This window comes from Pseudorasbora parva, chromosome 9 (genome assembly GCF_024679245.1).
Source record: "Pseudorasbora parva isolate DD20220531a chromosome 9, ASM2467924v1, whole genome shotgun sequence".
In the NCBI taxonomy this organism is placed as follows: Eukaryota; Metazoa; Chordata; class Actinopteri; order Cypriniformes; family Gobionidae; genus Pseudorasbora; species Pseudorasbora parva.
Genome location: NC_090180.1, coordinates 19,200,705 through 19,227,366, shown reverse-complemented (window position 1 = coordinate 19,227,366; position 26,662 = coordinate 19,200,705).

Here is a 26,662-nt window from a genome sequence, read left to right as displayed (position 1 = left end):
CTGTGTCTGTATGCATTTCCCCCGATCGCTTTGCTCCCGGGAGTCTTGGAGAGGGTCTGTCAAGAAGGGATCAGCCTACTGGTACCAGCACTATGTTGGCCGACCAGAGTATGGTTCTCAGACATCGTAGCATTGCTGGCAGCTCCTCCCTGGCAGATCCCTCTGAGGAGGGACCTGCTGTCTCAGGCCGGGGGCACAATATTTCACCCCAGGCCAGAGCTGTGGGACCTGTGGGTCTGGCTCCTAAGGGAGCCAGATTCCTAGAGGCAGGACTGTCGGTGGGTGTGGTTGAGACATTGCTCAGCTCCAGAGCTCCAGCCACCAGGAGACTGTACAGCCTCAAGTGGAATGTGCTTACCACTTGGTGTAGAGAGCCTGAGGTGGACTCAATTAATTGCTCAGTGGCTTCAGCTCCAAGATCGTTTCTCTGCAGGGCTTTCGCTGTCCACACTTAAGGTGTATGTGGCTGCTGTTGCGGCTTTCCACGCGCCACTGAGTGATGGGCCTCTGGAGAAACACCATCGGGTTGTACGTTTCCACCGTGGGGCCCGGAGGATGCGGCCTGCGACTCGGTCCAAGGTCTCAACCTGGGATCTGGCTGTGGTGCTCGGGGGGTTGTCCGAGGCCCCCTTCGTACCACTCGAGTCGGCCGAGGCAAAAAAGGCTGACCTTTAAGGTGGCCTTTCTCCTAGCTATCACTTCTCTGAGGAGAGGGGGGATCTCCAGGCCTTGGCGGTGACGCCAACTTGCCTGGAGTTTGCCCCGGGCGGAGTTAAAGCTATTGTATATCCTAAGCCGGGAGTTATGAGTTATGTGCCATGTCCCTTTGTACCTTCCGGGTATGCCGTCACATACTATGTGATGACGCAACACCAATTAGGATTCGATTCGATTTCATTCATGCTTCAAAGACGCTATGCTAGGGGCGTTCCCCGAAGTGTCGTAGATGCAGTGTCTCGTTCAATTTCTCAGAGAGAAATTGAACATGGGTTAGAGTCGTAACCCGAGACGTTTTCAGTTCTAAAACTAACAGGATATTATTAAAATATGCTGACCTCTTATATGTTAAAAGAACATTTTCTAAAGGAAATTTTAATTTTCTTTTTAATTTAATTTCTCAGTTCATTACCTTAAAATGTTTTAGTTGAAAACGAGGCAGTGTAAATGACCCCGTAGTTACAAAGTTACTTATTATAATGTTTAAAGTTGACTATCAGAATGAAGTGTTATCAAAAAATGGAGAAAGATTCTTAAAGGGGGGGTGAAATGCTGTTTCATGCATACTGAGCTTTTTACACTGTTAAAGACTTGGATTCCCATCCTAAACATGGACAAAGCTTAAAAAAAAAAAAAAAAAATGGACGCTTGATGGAGTATTTCAGTGTCAAAAATACTCCTTCCGGTTTCTCACACGTTTCGGAGAGTTTTTTTCGAGTATGGGTCCGCTTGACGTCAACAGAGCGGATTGTCTTTGAATGGGCCGTACGGGCTCTTCTCCCGGAATGGTGCGATCAGAGCGAGAGCAAATGCACGGCGCCCATAAACACTGCTCTCACTGCTGTCTCAGGATTTCACCAAATTAACAACGTCACCAAAGAAGTGTGTTTTTGATGGCGCGGTGACGATAAAGGTTCACAATCGTGCTTTGGAAGCAGGTGGTGAGTAAAACTGCTTCAAATGTCTAGGGGATATTCACACAAAGCACATTTAAATGCACTACTCCACTGTTTTTCTATGTAACACTTTAATACAGTCTGACGTGCAAAACCGTTTTGCTTGCTACTGCTAAGGTTTAGTCGCATACAATAGTCCATAAACCAAATCATGTCCTCACAATCCACAAGTAAACACACGCAACTGTTGACAGGCCACTAAATACAGTACATACCACAGAGACAGATGTCCTGATGTTGATGCTTTTACTGTTCAATTTATTTCAGCCTCCGGATCTGATTCTGGATCATATATGTATTAGTTGAATCTGATTGATAGCCATGGTTTATTTAGGGTAACGTTTTCTTTTCCACGCATGACGATGTCAGCTTTCAGAAGCTCTCATGCTGTAGCTGCGCGCTCGTGATTCTTTAGCTCCGCTCACACGATACGCCTCCAGCCGCTCTGTTTCTTTTCCGAAAGACTCGGTACAGCCTATCTTTCTTTTATAAATATAATAAAATGAAAGACTTTTTGGAGATATGAAGGATGCAATATTACTCTATAGGTACTCAAGATTGACATGAGATTGACTGAAACTGAGTGTTTCACCCCCCATTAAAGAGAATAAAATACTTATTTAAATACTATACTAATATTAAATGACTAAAAAGGCTGTAATCTGCTGCCAGTCCAGTTAGCTTACTGATAGCCGTCTCTGCAGTTTCTTAGGGAAAGTATTTTAACATTGAAAAAAATGACACATCAGCTCTACTAGTAAACAGAGTAATTTGGTTCTATAATGGCAATTTCTTCTGTGGCAGGCCTGTTTCATATTATGTGCAGTAATGCAACAGCAAAATGTAACAAATACATCAAGCACTAGTGATTTTAATGTGGAATGGACAGAAGCATTTAGGTATGCAAGGAATATTATTATTTATGTATATATATATATATATATATATATATATATATATATATATATATATATATATATATATATATATATATATATATATATATATATATATATATATAATTTTCTTTACTGGGTTTTATATTATATATTTTTTATATTTTATACTTGTTTGCAACATGTGATATTTAGCTTCAGTCCAAACCTTAAGATTGTATCAGTGTGAAAAGGCTAGTTGCTTAGTAACGCAATAAGGAGAACAATAATAATGTGTAAAAATGCACCTCTAAAGCCAAGAAACTGGCCACAGACATTTTCAGTCCAACCTGTTCTGGACCATTTGCTGTTTCCTGAGGCATAATATGGGCAAACAAAAAGCGAAGCTAAACTCTAACCCCCAAGACAATTACTTTCCAGATCTCCTTATTCGTAAACAAGAAACCTAGTCTGTCCATAAATGACCTAAGTCATGGATCGACTCAATCCAATTGGATTGAGCAGCATGACGATTTTGATTATGTCTTCATTCGCATTACACACCTGTCAAGTCAGACTGAATGTTTGGGCACAACGTTCATAAGTCTGCTTCAACTGAAGGGAATAGCACAAGTGTGAAGGATAAATAGGCTCCCATGAATTTTATAATCCCATGCCAAATGTAAAACACATTCTAGGGGACGCTTTACAGCCGCACTGTGGAGCTCTATTAATTACAGAATAAAACTAAACAAAAGACTATCGGCTCCAGTCATCTGTTTAACCCTAAGCGTTAGCTGTCACCAAACACCACATGCCGAGTGTGAGTGCGTGTTTGTCAGATAGTGTTTGCCTATAGTGTGTGCAGGCGAGGAATGTAACACATTTAGGCATAGTTTGGGTCACTGGAGCGGGTAATGATTTAATATCTACTGATGCCTAAGGGGGAAGACTGAGTTTTATTAGGGTGCACATGCTCTGAAAAAATAACATACTTCAGGATCTCAAGGTCAGCTGAAAGGTCTGACAATCAGCCCCTGCTTGATGAATGTGAGAGTCTGAGCAGACAATATGTTTCTGGCAGAGGCCTCAAGCTACAAAACACAAATTCCCGAGCAGTAAAAAGATGTCTGATATGCTGTGATAAAGGACTATAACTTTGTGGCATTGTGCCGATCTGCCATTGTCATGTAGTGCTATACAGACATTCCACCCTTCAAAAACAGCAAACACGGCAAAACCGTGAAACGTGAAAGTTTCCGATCAAATATGGTCACAGAAGACACATTGGTACCGCGTGATAAAACGATGTGTAACGCAATGCGTCTTGGCTGACCACTTGTGATCGGTTCAACGAAAACAGCATCTTACAGTTTTTCTTATGATTGCTTCAACACAATTTTAAAAACAAGGATCATTTTGTCAAAACACTACACCCAATTCACACACACACACACACACACACACACACACACACACACACACACACACACACACACACACACACACACACACACACACACACACACTCATGTTTGTTTTTGTGAATTGTGGGGACATTCCATAGGCGTAATGTGTTTTATACTGTACAAACCGTATTGTCTATCCCCTTACACTGCCCCTGCCCCTAAACCTACCCATCACAGGGAACATTCTGCATTTTTACTTTTTCAAAAAAACTCCTCCTGTATGATTTATAAGCATTTTGAAAAGTGGGGACATGGGGTAATGTCCTGATATGTCACCATTTTCTGTAATACCTGTGTCATACACATGTTATTATACACATTTTTGTCCTGATATGTCACAAAAACAAGCACACACACACACACACACACACACACACACACACACACACAAAGTAGCAGAACACCTCAGTTCTTTTGCAAAATGATACAGGTCATTCAAAACTTCACAATAATGTAACTAAACCCAAATTTGACACCATATGGCACACACATGGTTCATACAATCAGATTCTGATTGAACCACTTTAACACTGCTGTGCTCAATCTTAAAGGGATACTTCACCCAAAAATTAAATTGATGTCATTAATGACTCACCCTAATGTCATTCCACACCAGTAAGACCTCCGTTCATCTTCAGCACATAGTTTAAGATATTTTATATTTAGTCCGAGAGAGTATAGGTACACTATACCATCCATGTCCAGAAAGGGAATAAAAGCATCATCAAAGTAGTCCATATGTGACATCAGTTGGTTGATTAGAATCTCTTAAAGCATTGAAAATACAATTTGGTCCAAAAACTACGACTTTATTCAGCATTGTCCTCTCTTCTTTGTTTGTGTTCAAACCTCAAATAAAGATTCAAAAGGTTATGAATCAATGAATCGATCAGTGATTCAGATCGCCAGTGTCACGTGATTTCAGCAGTTTGGCATGCGATCCGAATCATTGATTGATTCACTGATTGAATGACACACGAGCATGGTTTCGTGGCCATTCCCACACGAGCATATTCAAGCAAAAGCCAGCATATATTAGTTTTAGGGTAAAGTCTCTCATTTGTGTCGTCTGTTTTGAATAATGACGTGAACTGAACGCGCTCTTCTCACCATCATTAGTAGACAAGTCCCTTAGCTGCTGATTAGCTCAAATTTGTTATTGAACTCTCATACCATCAGTGTGTAGTTGGTGCAGTGTGTGCTTATAATTTGTGTTACAGTTTTTTTGGATTGCTTACACACCAAAATTAAAAGTAGTACACTATTAGCAAAACCGTACACTCATGAAGCAAAACAGCAGCCCATAAAAAGCACATTGTCAACCTCACACTTGTTGCAAAACTCTACAGTAATTTGCAAAACACACTTAACACACATTACACACAAAAATCTATCATGAAGTCACTTCCTTGCAATACCAAAGCACTGACTGTCAACAGTCCAACCAATTGGTTCAACATAGTCATCAGCTGTGCAAACACTTGTTTGCTTAATTCTAGACACACCAATCAGGTTTATAAGCACTATAAAAAGCAGCAGGTGAGTTCATCCGTCTTCAACACACTGGAATGAGTCAGAGAAAGAGTAAGACAAGGAGGAGGACAAGAAGGACAAGGAGGAGGCCTGTGACCAGATGGAGGTAGCAGCAATGCAAGGATGGATTTGTCATTCAAGACGTTTCTTTCCATTGTGTCTTGCTAATGACAACATTGCCTACGCTGCTGAAGAAAATCTCTGGCCAGATCCAGCTAGGCGAAGAGACAATAGGCCTGTTGCATAAAGCTAGTTGAACAAACTCTGAGTTTCCGAGTAGGTTTCGAGTTGACAAATCCAGATAAATCTAACCTGGTTTAGATCAAGTCCAACCGTTTCTCAAAGCTTGGTATAAACTTTCTCTGTCAACTCAGGTTTAATCCAGAGTTAGCGATTAACTCTGAAGCGTGTGCACCTGAAAGTGTGACACGTGCGGCAAACAGCCAATCACAGTGTCCGTTTGATTCACTTCTCTTCTGAAGATTGAGAAATTGTTTTGAAAATTATCATGAAATGAAATGTGTTTACAAAGCAGGAATAAACACTGCTGCTGTAGCGACAGTTTGAGAAGGCATCTTAAAGAATATCTCACTATATCAATGCACGTTGTTTACAGTTTTTTTCAATCGCTAACAAGCATGTTCCCATATTTCAGATACTTTTTCTAAACTCTTAACACAGACTAACACCTACAAAACACAATTAGCCAAATGGATCATTCTCTTATCACAAACATCTTTTGTTAAATATACACCAACTCTTCATTTCAAAACAGAACACATCTTTCTCTGCACACACTAACTTTACCAAAACACTGGAAAACTGACTCAAAATGGAATTATTCTGTCAAAGAATAACACTTGTTTTCACTTCACAAGGTATATGCAGTCAATCAAAGTACAGCAGGATTCAAAATACTGGCTATTGTTAACATTACGAAAACTGTGTAGACTTTTGTTTCAGTTTTACCGGTATTTGCATGCAAAACATGCAATCCGCCGTTTTTACACTAAATTTCTTGGTTGGGAACTGTATGTCCACATGTACAGTGTTCACATTCAAAAGCATTACAATAAAAAGCAATTCATTTTTTCTTTACTGCAGGAGGTACAGTAGATACACTGTATGATAGATAAAGTATATATGCTCTCATGCAAAATATCCATGAAACACAGAAGAGCATTAGAAACAAAAAAACAACAGCAAAATCCCAGATTTGAGGGGGTGAGAGACACTAAAAAAGCACAAAATTACTGTATCTAATCTCTGCGATCTTCAGGGTTAGGCCACATGTTTTCATCAACAACACTTCTGATATTATCCAAGTCGATGCACCTGGGATAAGACCACTTGGTATGTCAGATCCACCTTTAGCAATTACGAACTGTGATGTCCCTGCAGCCAGCATCCATGGCTTCAAGGAGGGACATCTGGTCATGTGGCTGATGGTCATAAACCTTCCATCTTCATGCACAAAAGAACTCCTCTATGGGGTTGAGGAAAAGTGAATAGGGGCTCCTTGACTCTCTCACTGTTCCTCTCAAAGGGAACAGTGTAGAGCTGCTTCATCCGCACTCTGTGTTTGGACAATGCCCGCGTAATGGTTGTGAGGCTAATGCTATCGATATTGTCAAAAATCTCATGGTCCTCCACAATTCTAGTTTGAATATCTTGCGGTTTTATTGCATTATTTTTAAGAACCATGTCTACAATGGCAAGCTCTTGATCATTACTGAGGAGCTTTCCTCTTCTCCCAGAGGGTGGAAGACGTTGTATTCTTTAGAGGGACAAAACATTCTACATATGCATTACTGTATGACCTTATTGACATATTGACATGTCAAGTAAGAATAGAATTATTATCAGCTGAGATATATATTTTTTTTAACTGATATCATTGCTGAAGCAGGGGTTTTATACTGTATCTAAAGTTTGGAATATTGTTTTTGCTATTGTGTGATGTTGTGTGCTAGCATTCGTAAAAACAACAAAAACAATCCATAATTGTGTTGGGAGGTATAGCTTGTCTGTTAAGAAAATGTAAGCACTGTGGAAATTTGTTCAGTGACTGCATATTGTGTAAAAACGACATGAAATGTGTGAATGGTATGGCCACAAAAAAAACAATGCTGTGCTAATTGTGTTTAGAGTTTTGAAAATGTGACAACTGATTGGACAAACGCTTGTTAGCGACTGAAAAAAACTGTAAAAGAATTATGAATGTATGTATTATATTTACTATTTGGCTACTTGTCGATCAATATAGTATTTATATGAACATATTATATTAATTCAAAGTGATTGTAATTCATATAATATAAATATAATAAATAATTAGCACCAAAAGATTTTAGAGAATTTAAAAAATCAGCACCACAATTTTATTTCTAACGTTTTTTCATTATGACCTGCTTTAATTTGGAACGAGAGATACAGTGCGTGTGGCTTTATTGTGTCTTTACTTGTAGCTGATTGGTCCAGTTTTGGTTTGTGTGCTATAACCCAGAATAAAACCTGCTCAAGAGCAGGTTAGCCGTGCAGTGCACCAAGTTACCATGGTGATAAACACCGCTAAAAACCAATCTATCTTCTTGAGCCCGAAAAAACAGAGTTTGCTCAAACTATCTCGAACTTACCTGGGTAACAACTGAAACCAGCTTCGTGCAACAGGCCAAATGTCTTGTTTTGTTTTGTTTTTACAGTAAACTTACAGTACAATATGCAAAGTGACATTTTGTTACAGTATTATGAATGTCCATGTCAACATTTTGAGAAATAAATGAGTTCCCTTTCGAAAGGGAACTCGAGCTGCGTCAGCTGACGCTATGGGGGGGAACGCCTCCAGCGTGACTATCAAACCACAGCAATCCTATTGACCGGCGACAGCCTATGATGTCATCAAGGTGCGACCAGGAAGTATATAAGGGCGCCTTGCAAACATGACACCAGCATCTTCGTCTTCAGGGACTGTTTTTGTCTGAATGCTTCAAGTCAAAGGTAATCCAGATTCATTTATTTTCTGCCTGGGATGAAGAGCATGCACAATCAAGCTCTTGTGGAGTCATTTGTTCGATTGTGTGTAATGTGAGCGAAGTTTTCAATCCGAGATCGCTCCGTTCTCGTTTAGCGCTCTTCCTGAGGGAAGAGCGTTTTTGCATCTGAGATTAGTGATGTGATCCCCGCTCACGCTGAGGCTGAGCGCGGATGCGCGTCACAGTCCCTCGGATGGGGTCGCCGATCGCCGCGAGGGGATGTTTCTCTCCGGCGATCTAGCGACTGACGAGACTAATCACGAATGCTCGTAGGGATGGCTGGTGAGAAGGGAAATTAATTTCTCAGCCATCCTGACTGTGTATGCTGAGCCGATGGCTGTTATGAGCGCGCTGCATGCAGGCTGCGGCCATCATGCGGGCACATTAAAGGAGAGATCGCTCATTTAAACGGAACGATCGATTTCTCCCCGGCCATAAAACCGTCGGCTCAGTTGAGCTTTTCCATTCCTTCCTGATCTCCTGACTGAGATTGTGAGGGTATGGAAGAACCCATATTCAGTGTATTCACGGACATCAGCGGGTGTTAAATGCTGATGTTTGGAGGATGGGTCGATATGGGTATGTGTTCTAGCCCCGGATTGCTGTTAAGAATAATCTAAAAAGATCCGGGTAGGCGGGGGCACTAAGAGCTCCAACCCTGCCATCTGAGCTTCTTTCAACTATGTTTCAAGAAGTTTAGATGGCGGGGCATACACGGCAGCGGGTCAGCCTGGTGCTACTTTTACGCCGTGTCGGTGTTGCAAGTATACTGGGAAGACCTGCTGAGGGATCTCAATCAGGGAAAATACCCTGACCCGCGGCGCAGCTGTGCGCCATATCAGCGATAGCAGGGCCTGAGGGCCAGTGTCACAGAAGCGCGGGTGGTGGTGTCCGAGGACCCGCACACCGCTGAGATCCGGGTCCCAGGCAGGCGGGAGGCGTCACGGTATACAGACCAGTGACGGGGCCTGAGTGCCAACATCGCCTCTCATGCTCCCCGCGGTTAAGGGCGGGGCGCAAAGAGGCGGACTCCCACATAAGAGGAATAGTATCACAACGCTGTTGGCGTGAATGAAATATCCCTCCCTTAGGTGGGTGAGTTAAGAATTACATCTCATTTACTGCTCTTCTTCATTTTCTCCCTAGGCGCTTCTTACATCCGGCCCTGAGGGGGGCCATGACGATGATACTCTAGACCCCGCCTGGCTGGGCTGTGAGAAGCGCACCCTCAGGCGGTTGCGCTCCTAAACATGCATACTGTGAGTAAAACTTATGTGTGGATATCGTCGCGCAGGAGGCGAGCTGGTAAGTCCCCCTTGCGAGGGAAACATTTATTATTTATGTTGTGTGAGACTTCATGCTCCCCGCCAAGGGTTTGGGGATCACGGTATCGATGGAGGACACCATAGGGCCCTGTAGTTCCCCTGTCCGGTGGCTAGAAGGATTTTTTAGATGCCGTTATGTGGTATGTCTAGAGCTAGCTTTGCTAGGAGAGAATAGCCGCCATTGTATGTACAGCTGTGCGAACAGTTTTTTGCCTTCTCTCTGTGTGATGAAGCAGTATTGAGGCAACCGCTCATTCTTGTAGGAATGTGCTGTTGTTTTAGGTGAGTGTGCTCTCCTAGTCAAACAGGAAGCTCTTAGCCACCCCAGGGTAAAGCGGTCAACGTTGCCCCTCGTGGAATTTCATAGACGGGAGGGTGAGTTTAGGCTTACGCACGAACTACAGATTTATGTCTAGCCTCGCAGGGCTTGGACGGAGTATTATTGAGGTTTTTTCGCTCCCCCAAGCCGCGTATAATACTCTTATGTAGGCTGGCCCTCTCCGGGCCACTGCATCGGTTGGCCTAGGCTTTTGCGGGATGGGGGGCATTTCTTTCCAAAGAAGGAAAGTAATTATCGCCCGAGGCCCTCGGTTTGAATATTGCAGGGCATTTTCTTTCGCATCCCTAGTCAGCCTCCTCTTACATTAGAGTCGTCCGGCCAAGGCCCGCCCCCTTCTCTGCGTTTTGGGGTTTTTAGTAATGCAGGTTGGTGTGAAGCAGAATGAACAGCGACTTAGCCAGTGGTCGTGGGGCGGGGTTTGGCGTCCCACGCTTGTACGCGGGTGGGCTAGTTTTGCGAAAACCCCGCTATCCAGAGCTTGTTGTGGCTGCCACCTTCTGGCGGCCCCTGGCCCCATCCTGGAGGATGTTGGGCCGGTGGGTAGCATATTTGTGAATATTTTTTGCCCTCTGCTCTGTGTCTTCTGCTCCACCTTTTAGGGCTCGGGTTGAGCTGCACTCGCAACCTGCGTGCTTCGTAATGGTTCGGTCGGATGCTCCCCTGGAAGCCGAAGCATTGCCATGGCTGACGCCCTAGCGTGAACGGTAGGCCGCTGCATGAAGGAAGAGCGGTCGCCCTGACGCAGGTGACGTAAGTTGTACTCCCCTCGCTTTGAGGGTCTAGGTACTTTCTGCTGAGTACACTGCTTTTGGCAATGTGTTTAGGCTATGTCTGTAGGCACTGCCGGATGGGACTGCGTCATCGCATGGAGGACCCCGTGAGCCTCCGGGATGAAGCCAGCCCCGGAGGGGCATGGGCTACCAGCTGGCTGTGAGCAGCCAGCTTGGGCAGTCCTGGCAGTGGACTCTGAGCAGGAGGCCTCAGCAGGCCTCCTTGCGGGTGAGTCGCGACATCGGGCCAATGTGCGCCTGGGAGGAATATCCCCGACGATGTCGGCTTCAGCAGTACCTCGTCGACAAGCAGGACCATCATGGCCTCCCTGGGGTGATTCCCCAGGTGGTAACTGGATGTCTAGGTCTTCGTCAGCCAAGCAGACAGCCACTGTCAGCCCGACTTGGAGCGGCCAGCATTCATCCGACCTGCCAGCGAGCATTCGTCGCTGGCATGGCTACAAGCCCAGTTAGTAGGCCTCCCTAGGCCTCCCTGAGGGCCTGCTGGGGTGCAGCAGGCCTTGCCGGGCTTCCCTTGAGAGGGTATTCCCGTGCTTCAGGTGTTAGACGGCAGGTAGTAGGCCTCACCAGGCCTCCCTGAGGGCCTGCTGTGGTAGCAGTAAGCCTCGTCTGGCTTCCCCCAAGGGGTCGTTCCTGGGCTTCAGTCACTGGATGATAGGTAGTAGGCCTCGCGGGGCCTCCCTGAGGGCCTGCTGGGAAGCAGCAGGCCTCATCTGGCTTCCCCTGAGGGGGTACTCCAGGGAACTAGCGCTGGATAACAGTTCCTGGGCTCCAGTCACCAGATGGCAGGTAGCAGGCCTCACCAGGCCTCCCGGAGGGCCTGCTGGGTTGCAGCAGGCCTCATCTGGCTTCCCCTGAGGGGGTGGTCCAGGGCCTCGGCCACTGGGTGACAGGGATTAGGCCTCGCTAGGCCTCCCGGAGGGTGAGCCCCGGTTCCCGGTTCCTATGACAGTGAGCATGGTTGCTAGCCAGGGCGGCTAGCATGATCTGCTATCAGGTAGCAGGCCTCACCAGGCCTCCCTGAGGTCGTTCCCTGGTCTCAGTGCCGGCTACGAGTAGCCTGGCAAGTAGTAGGCCCTGCGGGGCCTCCCAGGGGGAATGAGTTCCTTGGACGGAGACACATAACTGGCTCAAGCTGACAGCTAGTGGTTCCTGCCATCAGGCTTCGGTCCTAGCCGGCAGCACCTGATGGCGGGCGCATACTCTAGCACGACGAGTTTACACTGCTGCTATGCGGTCCTTACAGGACAGGGACTTGCATAGGTTGCCTACAGCATGGTACCTACCAGGCAGGCTTAAGAGCTCCCCTCTTATGAGGGTTGTCTGTGAGCTTACGGCCGCCTGGGCCTGGTCAGTTGGTCGTAGGCCCCTCGGGGCCTCCCTGTGAGATCAGCCTGTAGGCCTTCTCAGGCCTCCTGAGCACCCCTGTAATGTATGTGGTCGGTAGATCCTAGGATCGAGCAGCTGACTCCCCTCGGTAGCAAGGGTGGGAAAGCACTACGCTGAGCGCTGTTCTCCAGGATAGCCCGTCTCTGAGTTCCGGCCTGAGGCGGACACTGCCAGTTCGCAGTCCCTCAGCTTGATGCCTCTCCAGAGGCGAGTTTCCAGAGGCTCTGTTGTTAACAGACTGGGCTGGCAGACGGAAGCGTCCCGCATAGTGACGCCAGGTCAAGCCTCCCTGGTGGCATTCGGTGAAGTTCTTCCCGAATAGTGACTGGCTGGGGCGCCCTCGGGTCCCCTAGCCACATTCCCTTAAAGGAACCCCTTCTGTCGAACAGGTTGGTTCCAGGCCTTTGAGCGGCCGGGGTAGGGTACATGAAGGTGCCCCAAGGCCACAGCTCGGGCTATGACCGTAGGGAATGCTGTCACTGACAGCCTAATGTGACCAGAGGGGGAGTGGTTCAGGCATTTCAGTTGAATTTGCTTGTCCTGACAGTTGTCACTGCCAGTAGGCATGCACTCCCCTCGGCATGGCGGCGTGGGTATATCGTTCCCCATAGCGTCAGCTGACGCAGCTCGAGTTCCCTTTCGAAAGGGAACGTCCCCGGTTACGAATGTAACCTTAGTTCCCTGAGAACAGGGAACGAGACGCTGTGTCACTTTTGCCATGCCTTGGGGCCTGCCTGCGAACAGTCCCTTCAGACGAAGAAGCTGGTGTCGTGTTTGCAAGGCGCCCTTATATACTTCCTGGTCGCACCTTGATGACATCATAGGCTGTCGCCGGTCAATAGGATTGCTGTGGTTTGATAGTAGCTCAGACACCGGTCACGCTGGAGGCCTTCCCCCCCATAGCGTCAGCTGACGCAGCGTCTCGTTCCCTGTTCTCAGGGAACTAAGGTTACATTCGTAACCGGGGACGTTTCTTCAGTTAGCAACATTGGTCTTGTGTAGTGTTTGGTGGACTTACATTATATTTGTACTTTGTTGATGGTAGCCTTCTCTAATCTTAGGGAAGTAGAAGTGTTAAAATTGTTTTAGGTTTATCACAGCAGAGTGTAACTCGTGCAAACAGAGTATAGTAATGTGAACCGTGTGTGTTTCATATGGTAACAAAGTGTGGTTTTTTTAAACAGAAGTGTGTAGTTTTTACAAGAGTGTTTAATTATGCGAGTGTTTAATAGGCTCTGTTGTGTTTTGCTAACTGGGTGTTTGGGTGTGCTAATTGTGCGTAGCGTTTTGAAAACACGGGAAATTGTGCTTAACCAATCCAAGAAACCTGTAAATAACAAAATATTTTAACATATCTTTTCACTTTTAAGTAATTATTTCTGTACAAATATTTGCTGTTAAAATGGACTTAGTCATCATATTTCCTCATTATAATTTCTTGCTCTTCCACTGTGAAATAAGCACACCTCCTTTTTTTCATGTTGAATGCTATTGGCTGATAGCGGAAAAAGGTGTGGCTTTTATGTGAATGCACATGATGGTTAATCATTGTTAACCACACCAAGCTCAATGTAAAACTGAACATTGGTCTGGTGAGTCTGCTCTATATTTTCTACTGCACAAGAGGTTTGTTAAAAGAGCATTATTCAAATAACTCCGTATGCAATTAAATAGTCCTTCAACCAATCAGACCACAAAAGGTGCGCTCAACGGGCATAATTCATAATGACTCTGTATGCAATTAGATAATCCTTTAACCAGTCAGACCACAAGAGGCGTGATCAACATGCACCGGCCCATCGCTTCTCTGTCATCGTGTTAAATCGTGACAAGATGTCATATATTAGAATGATGGTCTGTATCTTTAAGATCTATGTGCACTATGCATTATGGGACCGGAAGTTAAGTATATGGAAATGAGCAGAGAAGAAGTAAAGTTGCCATGCAGAAAACTGTCAGATGTGCGGCTGATTTAATTCAGTAGAGTGTGTAAGAGACATCTGAATACACTCAGAGCAGATATACAACAAGAGAAAAAGTTGATATCCGCCGTCATGAAAAATATTTATCTTAATTAACGCAGGTTGGATTTGTTTAGTTTTATTAACCCAGATCTTATTCTGTAACCCGGAGTTTGCCCAACTTGCTTTGTGCAACAGGCCACTGGAGTTGTACGTAGACAAAAAAGACAGGGACCAAATTGATCAGATGTGATTCGCACATCATACTGTTCCGTGTTACTCTGATCCGTTTTTTCCCACATACGTCCGGTAAACCTCAAATTACACAGGAGTTTACCATGCCCGGATAATGCCGTATTCCAGTGTTTTCATGTAGTGATCCTTGGTTGACCAAGAGTACTGAGTAACCATGGGTTGACACTGAGACAGAGACTGGACAGAGAGTTCAGTCCAACCTCAGCAGATATAAAAAACTGTATTCTACTTGACTCTAATAATATCCCTGAAACAAATAAAACCCAGATTATATCATTAGAAAAGTAGACATTTTTAAGTGAAGTGTTTACAGTTATTTTTACAATCCCCATGACAATTTTTTCAGGACTTTTAACAAATTTCCTAATCTCTTCCAACACACCTACAACACACAATTGTCAAAACGGTTAATTTCATGCTCAAAATCACAGATTGTAAACTAAACTGCATCACTAATTTTCAAAATAAAATACTACATTGCAGTTTTGTAGGTGTGTTGGTGCGTTAAGAGTTAAGGAAATTTGTTAAAAGTATTGAACAAATTGTCATATCAATTGTAAAAAAAACTGTAACACAATGTCTGTCAAAACATGGTCTCTTCCAACAGGAACATTTAGTCAATCATAGCACAATAGTCATAAAAACACTAACACAAGATGGAATTACACAAATTCCATACACATACCTCTCCCTCATGCAGGCATTTTTCTTACTTTCTTTATGTTGTTATATTCTTCCTTTTTCCCACAAGATCAGCCTAAAGATCAGCCTTTTACTGTATACCATATGGTCATGTGATTAAAAGAACATAAACACCTGAACAATTCCTAGATGGGAATCAGCTGTCATTTATATTTTCGCATATCCTCAGTCAGCTGTTTCTCAGTACCAATGGAATAAAACACAGGGGATATATTTGTATTTCAATGCACAATATGAACAGATGTTAACTTTTACTTTACCCTGTAAGCAGTGGCGTAGCACCAAATGTTGGGCCCTGGGTACAAACCATCTTGCTGGGCCCCATACCATGTATGTGTATGTATAGAAAACTGACTCCTAAGGGCCCCTCCCTGCCTCGGGCCCTGGTTACTCGGTACCCTTTATCCCCCCAGTCCAACGCCCCCTGCCTGTAAGGTTAGGTTTAGAACATGGTGTTATCTGTTCTAAACATACAGTGTTAAAGCACTGGTCAATTTGGCAGTAAAAATACATTGTTTTCGGTCTTGGTTGAGCTTGTGTGTAAAAAAAGTTCAAGCTTTTTAAACTGTATGCATTTTGTGTCAAAGCAAAGGTATAGCCTTCACAGACAGACATTGTGCTAACTGTGTTAAGAGTTTAGAAAATGTGTTACAGTTTTTGCCTGTTGCTTAAACACTATAGACCAGGGGTGTCCAAACTCGGTCCTGGAGGGCCACTGTCCTGCAGTTTAGCTTCAGCTTGCCGCAACATACCTGCCTAGAAGTTTACAGTATGCCTAATAAGACCTTGATTGATTAGTTCAGGAGTAATGGGGTTGGACCTGAACTCTGCAGGACAGTGGCCCTCCAGACCAGGATTGGACACGCCTGCTATAGACCCATGCTTAGACTAACACAACTTGAAGCTTTTATTACCCTACCTCAAACACTTCCCACACCATAAACAAATGCACTGCTTAGCACTCTAGTTTCAATTCTGCAACACACTTACGCCTTTGCATCACATTTGGTCCTGCATACACTCTATTTCATACATAAGACACTTTGTTCAAAAATTTTATCTCAGGGTGCCATTTGGTAAAAACATGTAGCCAAAAGGCACCTGAAGGCACTTACTTGCAAACTGAACACCAATCAGAGAGAGAGAGAGAGAGAGAGAGAGAGAGAGAGAGAGAGAGAGAGAGAGAGAGAGAAGAGAGAGAGAGAGAGAGAGAGAGAGAGAGAGAGAGAGAGAGAGAGAAGAGAGAGAGAGAGAGAGAGAGAGAGAGAGAGAGAGAGAGAGAGAGAGAGAGAGAGAAGAGAGAGAGAGAGAGAGAGAGAGAGAGAGAGAGAGAGAGATGTGGTCAAAGAGGCTACACAGAACAATATTTACAGTTTTTGCCCGTTGCTTGAACACATTTGGCAAAACTTAGCTCATTGTGCCAAAACTCTACACACAAGTAAACATACAACACTGGAAAATATAGCATTCACATCTGTGTCAGATTGAAACTCTACTATCAAAACCTAACATTCCTTTGTCAAAATGTAACTCTGATGACGAAATAATACATACTTGCAATATCTGAATACACTATCAAATCAGGGGGAACACACTAGTCTACTTTATATAAAACACTGTAGTCTTTAATTGTCACTGTTTTTATTCAGTTCATCAGTTAGCATTCTGTGAAGCAATGCAACACTTACAGTTTCTGTTCTTTTTTTCCAACAAAGGTTTTCACAACAACCAAAAATGAAAGTACTGAAACGTTACAAATGACATAATACTTTACATCAAAGTACTACAGGTCCTTACATATTGTGATAAAGTTCATTATTTTCCATAATGTAATGATAAAAATTTAACTTTTATATATTTTAGATTCATTGCACACCAACTGAAATATTTCCGGTCTTTTATTGTTTTAACACTGATGATTTTGGCATACCGCTCATAATAACCCAAAATTCCTATCTCAAAAAATGAGTATATCATGAAAAGGTTCTCTAAACGAGCTATTAACCTAATCATCTGAATCAAGTAGTTAACTCTAAACACCTGCAAAAGATTCCTGAGGCTTTTAAAAACTCCCAGCCTGGTTCATTACTCAAAACCGCAATCATGGGTAAGACTGCCGACCTGACTGCTGTCCAGAAGGCCATCATTGACACCCTCAAACGAGAGGGTAAGACACAGAAATACATTTCTGAATGAATAGGCTGTTCCCAGAGTGCTGTATCAAGGCACCTCAGTGGGAAGTCTGTGGGAAGGAAAAAGTGTGACAAAAAACGCTGCACAATGAGAAGAGGTGACCGGACCCTGAGGAAGATTGTGGAGAAGGACCGATTCCAGACCTTTGGGGACCTGCGGAAGCAGTGGACTGAGTCTGGAGTAGAAACATCCAGAGCCACCGTGCACAGGCGTGTGCAGGAAATGGGCTACAGGTGCCATATTCCCCAGGTCAAGCCACTTTTGGGCTACAGAGAAGCAGCACTAGACTGTTGCTCAGTGGTTCAAAGTACTTTTTTCGGATGAAAGCAAATTTTGCATGTTATTCGGAAATCAAGGTACCAGAGTCTGGAGGAAGACTGGGGAGAAGGAAATGCCAAAATGCCTGAAGTCCAGTGTCAAGTACCCACAGTCAGTGATGGTCTGGGGTGCCATGTCAGCTGCTGGTGTTGGTCCACTGTGTTTTATCAAGGGCAGGGTCAATGCAGCTAGCTATCAGGAGATTTTTGGAGCACTTCATGCTTCCATCTGCTGAAAAGCTTTATGGAGATGAAGATTTCGTTTTTCGGCACGACCTGGCACCTGCTCACAGTGCCAAAACCACTGGTAAATGGTTTACTTACCATGGTATTACTGTGCTCAATTGGCCTGCCAACTCTCCTGACCTGAACCCCATAGAGAATCTGTGGGATATTGTGAAGAGAAAGTTGAGAGACGCAAGACCCAACACTCTGGATGAGCTTAAGGCCGCTATCGAAGCATCCTGGGCCTCCATAACACCTCAGCAGTGCCACAGGCTGATCGCCTCCATGGCACGCCGCAATGAAGCAGTCATTTCTGCAAAAGGATTCCCGACCAAGTATTGAGTGCACAACTGAACATAATTATTTGAAGGTTGACTTTTTGTGTATTAAGAACACTTTTCTTTTATTGGTCGGATGAAATATGCTAATTTTTTGAGATAGGAATTTTGGGTTTTTCATGAGCTGTAAGCCAAAATGTGATTAAATGAACATAACCACTCAAAACTGATTTAACCTGTTTCAAATGATGAGACACAACCAATATAAGTACAGTGCATTGTAGGCTGTATACTACAATGAACAAATCTTATTGCCCTGAACATGTTGCTTTCCATTTGTTTACAATAGGCTACTGACTGCTCAATAGATTTTGACTGGTTGCAGGTTCATATCAACAAAGAACGAGTTTGTGAGATGCAGAGTACAGTACTGTAAAAATCAGCCTAATCTAATGAAAATGCATATCTATAGCACAAATTGTATTTATTGTGTGATTTATATGCCAAAATTAGTTTTTATGTGCATATGTTACGCATGAAGTTTTCGTGTGCATATGATATGTCCTTTATATTGTGTTATGTGCACGTACTCCAAACAACTCAACCTACCTAATGGGGTGACAATGCAAATCATATGCACGTAGAAAATAATTGTGCCGTATAAATCGCACAATACATACAATTTGTGATGTATATGCATTTCATGAGAATGAGTTGGTAAAAAATAGGGCTACAAGCAAGAGGAAGAACAAAAAATTGCAAAGCAAAGCAGAGTAGTAATAATTTCTGACCAATTTTGAGCTACTATGATCACAAGACAATGACAGAAAAATATGAAATTTGTTTTCAGATTAAAAATTTACTTCTGCCTGAGAACTATGTTTTGAACAATGTGTTTTCTATTTTTTGCTGTATTGTTTACTGATTGCTTGATAGTGTTTATCATTTTGATCACTTTGTTTATGATTTGAGAGCAGTGTTTGATTTTGAACACAGGTAAAACTGTTTTGAGGCGAAAGTTTCATTTTGCAAGAGAAGTCAGAGGTTTTGTGAATAGTGCTTGAAGAGGAGGTTTTGTGTTTAATGGTTTCAGAAAATCGAGCAAGGTTTCAGAAATAGTGTTTTAGCAATTGAGAAAAACTGTAAAACAATAAAAGACCTGAAATATTTCAGTTGGTGTGCAATAAATCTAAAATATATGAAAGTTTATTTTTTATCATTACATTATGGAAAATAATGAACTTTATCACAATATGGTAATTTTTTTTGAAGGACCTGTATACTTCACACTACAGTACAATCTCAATGGTGCAGTGTTATGTACTGTACTGTATGTTCCACAAAACTACCATTTTTGTTACAAAATGGAGCACTAGCCAACTTGCAATACAGTAATGTGATACGGTACAGTACTGTAAATACTGTAGATACAGTCTGGAATGGAGAGTTGCAAAGTTCTCAAAATGGCTTAACTGAGGCCTATGTTTGGTTGGCTAATTGGTGTTCAGTTTTGCAAGTAAGTGCCTTCAGGTGTGTATTTGAATGGTTGCAACTGCCCGATGTGTATTGTATTTTGGATACATGTGTTTTCCAAATGGCACCCTGAGATTTCATTTTTGAACAAAGTGCCTTATGTTTGAAATAGTGTAGTATGTGGGACCAAGTGTGATGCATAAAGGAGTAAGTGTGTTGCAGAATTGCAACTAGAGTGCTAAGCAGCGATTTTGGTAACAAAAGCTTCAAGTTGGGTTACTTTAGTCTAAGCATGGGTCTATAGTGTTCAAGCAACGGGTAAAAACTGTTAGATGATATTAGAACAACTTTGGTGGATCATGTGGTAAGTCATGGCCTGACAATGAGGGAAGCTGGGCAGAGAGTCCACACACATCTAATCTGGTTCACAGTTGCATCCATCATAAGGACATTGAGACTGGAACATAGGCGTAATTTGCGGGTGGGACAGGTAGGACATGTCCCCACCACTTTTTGAAACATCTTGCTTCACGGATGAACCTAACTAATACAAACAAAACATCTCTGGTTAACTAGAAGAGTGTAATTTTTTTTGTTAAATAAGAGGCGATCTGGCGTTGGTTGCCGCTGTTATCAGCAGTGCAGATTTCTCTCGTGGCTCACGCAGTCTTCACACAGACGAAAAATAGCTACGAGGGAAGATTAGAAATGAGAACATCTGAAAAGTTTAACAGACTAGACCAGGGATTATAAGCAAAGTGTGCAAATCTATATGCCTTTATTCACGTGAAAAATCTTGGCTCAATGCTTTATTGTGTTTAGATGCAATAATTAAACGAGATCTATATCAATAAATGAACAATTTAATTGATTTCCGGACATCTTAATACAATTTTTTCTGCAATTGTTATTGTACATATTTTACATCTGATATAACATTGTATCAGCAATGCTACCCCCCTTAATACGCAATATAGTGCGTATAATATGCACGCGAAAAACTGCGTACACGCCAAAGCTCATTTTAATGTATGAGCACCCCTCATACGTCAAAATGAGCTTTGGCGTGCAACGCAGTTTTTCGCGTGCATATGATACGCAATTTATGTCCCACCCACTTTTTAAAACAAAGTTACGCCACTGGACTGGAAAACAGAAACTCTCCATTCCAGACTGTATCTACAGTATTTACAGTACTGCACCGTATCACACTACTGTATTGCAAGTTGGCTAGTGCTCCTTTTGTAACAAAATATGGTAGTTTTGTGGAACAAAACCATTGAGATAGTACTGTAGTGTGAAGTATAGTACTGTGATGTGTAGTATTGAGATGTCATTTGTAACCTTTCAGTACTTTCATTTTTGGTTGTTATGAAAACCTTTGTTGGAAAAAAAAGAAAAGAAACTGTAAGTGTTGCATTGCTTCACAGAATGCTAACTGATGAACTGAATAAAAACAGTGAAAATAAAAGACTACAGTGTTTTATATAAAGTAGACTAGTGTGTAACCCCTGATCTGAAGGTGTATTCATATGATGCAAGTGTTCTTTTCTCAGAATTTTGCGATATCAAGATACAGATCAGGCATAACATTATGACCACCGATAGGAAAAGTGAATAACAATGAATATCTCTTCATCATGGCAACTGTTAGTGGGTGGGATGTATTAGGCGGAAAGTGAACATTTTGTCCTCAAAGTTTATGTGTAAGAAGCAGGGCAAATTGGCAAGCATAAACTCCCTCATTAGCATTGAGTGAGTTTGATAATGGCCAAATTGTAATAGCTAGATGACTATGTCAGATATCTCCACACCCTTACGAAACAAAAATATATTGCAATATACTAGAATTTATATTGCAATACATTAGAAAATATATTTCAATGTATCAGAAACTTCCTCATATATTTGAAAATATATAGCAATATATGGATGGACAACGTATTGCTATATATTGATTCATATATTAAAATACATTGATATACAAACAAAACTGAATTATTTCATGTATTTTTATTGAAACAAAGTATTTTTTTTATGAGTTAAGCAAGCTCCTGCATATGTTTACAGAGGTTGATTAACAATAGCCCAAATCAGATGGTGCATGACATTCAATATATTTTCTATATTTAGAAAATATTTCTATTAGGGCCGGGACTTTAACGCGTTAATTAATTACGCAAAAAAAAAAAAAAAAATGTACCACACTTATTTTTGCACCACGGAACGTTTTTCAATGAATGAGTTTCGACGGACCAATTATACTGAAACACCAACTAGCGCTCCGGAGTCACGACAACAACAAACCGTGTGAACATGAACGAAGCTATGGAACGAAGAAGCTGATGAGACCGCTTTGCTTGGCCCGTGGATGGGAAATTTTGTTTTAAAAAACGAAAGAATGGAAGCGTCGTCAAGAGCACGGTTGTGAGCAAGCTATACAACAAGGAATTTGCGTATCACCGCAGCACATCGAGCCTCAAATATCACAAATATGCTTTTGCTACACTTACTGGCAAACATTGTGCTGGTCTGCTGGACTGAAATAAATAAACAATATTTTGTTGATTAAGCTTATGTATTCAGTCATTATTCAATGGGATACTAAAAATCCATGTAAAAAATTTATTGTCATTGTTCTCAGGTCAAATATTTATATGCAATTAAAATGCGATTCATTTCGATTAATTAATTACAAAGCCTCTAATTAATTCTATTTTTTTTTTAATCGAGTCCCGGCCCTAATTTCTATATTATATTTTAATCTGTTATATTTTAAAATATATGACAGACAGTGTACATTAGATTATTTCATATTTACCATGTATACAATATATATGATAATTATATACTATGTAATATAAATCAATATATTTAAGACATATGTTCCCATATAAATCTGATTATATTATTCAGTACATTGAGGTATATTATCTCATATAATTTTACATATATATACAATGACTCTTTCAATATATAATTTCATAAATTGTAGGATATATTTCAATATACATAGCAATATATTGAATAGTATAATAATAGGTATATATTCAATATATGAAAATGGCAATAATTGCAGTATTGTCCCATATATTGCAATATATAACTTGCATATATAATATATTATTATATAATATATCATATGATATATTACCATGTAAATTTCACAATATATGGAGACACATGAAATATATTGTCAACTAATAAGCCTGGCTGATTGATTGTTCCTGATCGATTGCTCCTGTCTGTCTGCCTGCTGCTGCTGCCACCACAGTGTTTGTAGCTCTGTATAGCTGTGTTTGAATCTCTATTTGATATATTTTCTTTGTAATTTACACTGCTAAATATAACTTACTCATCACCATATAGTGTTTAATATAGCCTATCAATTTAAATTTGACATTACTAGCTTTTAATCTAAATCACTACCACACGTTAGCTTTTCGCTAGCCTGGTAGCTTTCCATCCCAGCATCCAGGTCTCCTGTTTTCTGAGTTCTATAGACAACTGTGGTGAGTTGGATTATTAAAAAGACTCCATCAGACAACTGTGGTAAGTTTTGGATTCATCAACAAATACGGTAAGCCATGTCTTCTTCTCCTGTCATTGTCACTTGCACTGCATGCTACATGTTTAGCATATCTATCTCCGTTGGCGAACAGGGCTTCACATGTGATAAATGTAAGGAATTAATCAGGCTGACGGAGAAGATTTCAGATTTAGAGACACGCATCCAAGCTTTATGTGAGAGTAGTGAGAATGTAACAGCTTTAGATACTGCTTTGGATGCGACTAGCTTAGTGAACACTCATTGTTTGGTTCCGGCTGAGCCCGCGCAGCAGGGCTGGGTGACGATGAGAAAGCATAGTCGCGGATCAAAAAACCACTCTTCCGTTCCGATTAGAACATCAAACAGGTTCTCCCCACTCAGTGACGCACCCACTGAGGATCCTGTTGAAAGTGCCCTAGTTATTGGCGATTCTATTACACGGAATGTGAAAATAGAGACACCAGCCACCATAGTCACATGTTTACCGGGAGCCAGAGCGCCTGACATCAAAGCAAATTTAAAAGTGCTGGCTAAAGCTAATCGTAAATTCTCTAAGATTATTATTCACGTTGGCACTAATGATGTTCGACTTCGCCAGTCGGAGATCACCAAAATTAACATTAAAGAGGTGTGTAAACTCGCAAGTACGATGTCAAAAGCCGTATATTTCTCTGGTCCTCTCCCCGCGAAAAGGAGTGATGAAATAGTTAGCAGATTATCATCACTCAATGGCTGGCTGTCTAAGTGGTGTCTGCAAAATAACATAGGGTTCATAGACAATTGGAAAAGTTTTTGGGGCAGACCTGACCTGTTGAAGATGGACGGCATTCATCCCTCCTGGGCTGGTGCTGCTCTTCTCTCTAGTAATTTGGCACATAGTCTTAGAGCTAAACCTTGACTCACTGGGGCCCAGGTCAGGAAGCAGACAAACTGGCTAAACCAACCGTCTGCTAGCTGTCTCACGTCACCAAAGTCAGCTAAATCCCAGCACATAGAGACTCTTTCACCTAGATATTATCACATAGAGACTGTGTCTGTTCCCCGAATTAGTAAATACAAAAAACCATCAAAACCATTCAACAGTAAAAATTTAATTGATGTCCAACAAATAAACAACAGATATAATACGGATGAACAATTGATAAAGCTTGGGTTGCTGAATATTCGATCCCTTTCGCCAAAAACGCTTGTTGTCAATGATATGATTATAGATCATAACTTAGATGTGCTGTGTTTGACAGAAACCTGGCTAAAACCTGATGATTACATTACTTTAAATGAGTGCACCCCCCGAGATTATTGTTACAAACATGAGCCACGTCTGAAAGGTAAAGGGGGAGGTGTGGCTGTAATTTATAATAATATTTTCAGTATTACTCAGAAGTCTAGTTTCAAATATAATTCCTTTGAAGTTTTGGTGCTTTATGTAACACTGTGTAGTGTAAATGATAAATCCCTTCTGACATTTGTGTTGGCTACTGTCTACAGGCCACCAGGGCACAATACAGACTTTATCAAAGAATTTGCTGGTTTTGTATCGGAGTTAGTATTAGCTGTAGATAAAGTACTAATTGTTGGGGATTTTAATATCCACGTAGACAATGAAAAAGACGCATTGGGATTGGCATTTAGAGACATTCTAAACTCTATTGGAGTTAGACAACACGTATCAGGACCCACTCATCGCCTTAATCATACTTTAGATCTAATAATGTCACATGGAATAAATGTTGATACTGTTAAAATTCTGCAGCAGAGAGATGACATCTCAGATCATTACCTAATATCATGTATACTTAATTTACCTAAGGCTGCAAAGCCATCCCCTCGCTTCAAATATGGCAGGACGATAACCGCTGCGACTAAAGATTGCTTTGTACATAATCTTCCTCATCAGTTCCATCTCCTCAGCATTACAGATAGCCAAGATGAACTTGATGCTGCAACCGAAACTATTGACTCTCTCCTTACTAGCACTTTAGACATAGTTGCTCCCCGGCGCTTAAAGAAGATTAAAGCAAATAATCCAACGCCGTGGTACAACGAGCACACTCGGGCCCTTAAAACAGCAGCCAGAAAAATGGAGCGCAGCTGGAAGAAAACAAAACTAGAGGTTTTTCGCAATTTGTGGAAAGAGAGCATGATTGCATACAGAAAGGCCATAAAAACTGCTAGATCTGCTTATTTCTCATCTCTTTTAGAAGAAAACAAACACAACCCTAAGTATTTATTCGATACAGTGGCTAAATTATCAAAAGATAAAGCTTCAGCTTCTGATGTTTGTAAACAACACAGCAGTAATGACTTTATGAACTTCTTTACTAGTAAGATTGATAATATTAGGAATAAAATTATAACCATGCAGCCGTCTATTACAGTATCACTTCAGACAGAGCACTGCAGGGTCACTGAGGAAAAATTACACTCATTCACTGCTATAGGAGGAGAAGAACTGGCTAAACTTGTAAAATCATCAAAATCAACAACATGTATGCTTGACCCTATACCGACTAGGCTATTAAAAGAGATACTTCCAGAGGTCATAGATCCTCTGCTTAATATCATTAATTCATCTTTGACATTAGGATATGTACCGAAAACTTTTAAGTTGGCTATAATTAAACCACTTATTAAAAAAACGCAACTTGATCCTAAAGAATTAGTCAATTACAGGCCAATCTCGAATCTACCGTTTCTATCAAAAATACTAGAAAAGGCCGTGTCTTCACAATTATGTTCTTTTTTAGAAAGAAATGGTATATGTGAGGATTTCCAGTCAGGATTTAGACCGTATCATAGCACTGAGACTGCTCTAATTAGAGTTACAAATGATTTACTCTTATCATCTGATCGTGGTTGTATCTCTCTATTAGTGTTACTCGATCTTAGCGCTGCATTTGATACTATCGATCACAATATTCTTCTGAATAGAATCGAAAATTATGTTGGCGTTAGTGGAACTGCTTTGGCATGGTTTAAATCGTACTTATCTGACCGTTATCAGTTTGTAGCAGTAAATGAAGAGATGTCACACCGATCACAAGTTCAGTATGGGGTACCGCAAGGCTCAGTGTTAGGACCGTTGCTTTTCACCCTGTATATGCTACCACTGGGAGATATCATTAGGAAACATGGCGTTAGTTTTCATTGTTATGCTGACGATACTCAGCTCTATATTTCCTCACGCCCGGATGAAACCTACCAATTCACAAGATTAACAGAATGCATAGCTGATATAAAAAATTGGATGAATAGTAATTTTCTGCAACTTAATTCAGATA